General features: G+C 57.1%; 1 protein-coding gene across 2 annotated transcripts in view; it reads right to left on the bottom strand.

Annotated features, from left to right (window-relative positions):
- FLNA (filamin A) overlaps positions 1-903 on the bottom strand; it is a 22,068-nt gene that overhangs the window by 20,434 nt on the left and 731 nt on the right. The gene's annotated exons all lie outside the window — the stretch shown is intronic.

The raw sequence follows: 903 nt of genomic DNA, 5'->3' as shown, positions 1-903 counted from the left end.
CCCACCCAAGGCTCAGAGATGACTCAGCTTGGCTAGACTGAGGCTGGGACTGTGGGGTGGGCCGCGGCCTCTGCTGGCATTCCAAAGAAAGAGGTGAGGTTCTTGAGACCTGCCCTCTGAGTGGTTGGGGGCACCTGGATCTTAGTTTCTGACTTTATTCAGCTCATTCTCTTGTGCCAGGGCCAGAGGGACAACTGGAAGGCCCCTTTCAAGAAAGTTCATGCCCCTTCTTCTCTCCCTGTTGTACCTTTCCCCAAGTCACCGGTTTGGGTGCCTGTCCTTGAATGGGTTCCATCTTGAGAAGAGCCAGGGATGCTACAGTAGGCCCAGTCAATGCCAGCATCACCAGCCAAATGACATGGACACTGGGCTGGCAGTGAGCCCAGCACACGCTGGAGTACCTACCTACCAACCATCTCTTGCATTCTAGATTCAGAAAAGCAAGTCCTATATGGAAACAAGAGTTTGGCCCAAGACCAACGGTAACTCGGTGTCTTAGTAGACTACGAACCAGCTCCCCTCACTGGCTGACATCCACACTCATCTCGGGTGCTGTTTTGCTAGCCATATCCCACTCTGGCCCCCTAAGTTCCCTGGGGGAGATCTAAACTGGAGATTGGAGCCATCTTGGGGTGTGTGGGGGGCGGGAATCTTCCAGGGCCAGAAAAAGCTGAGAGCCCTAAACAATGGGACCAGAAACTCCAACTCCCTTGTTTAGGAACCACAGGGGCGCCTGAAAGCCAGAAGGCCCTCTCCAAACTGCTGTAGGGGGTGGAGAACCCGGGCCTCCCCCTCCACAGGGATGGGGTGCCGGGCGCAGGGCCAGAGTCTGGCCAGTGCCCACCCTTCTGGCCCTCTCCCACCACGGGTGAAGCGGTGGGGGCGCGGCCTGCGGAGGATGTG

The sequence above is a fragment of the Pteropus alecto genome, unplaced genomic scaffold, assembly GCF_000325575.1.
Source record: "Pteropus alecto unplaced genomic scaffold, ASM32557v1 scaffold396, whole genome shotgun sequence".
Lineage (NCBI taxonomy): Eukaryota > Metazoa > Chordata > Mammalia > Chiroptera > Pteropodidae > Pteropus > Pteropus alecto.
This window is presented reverse-complemented; position numbering and strand designations above follow the sequence as displayed.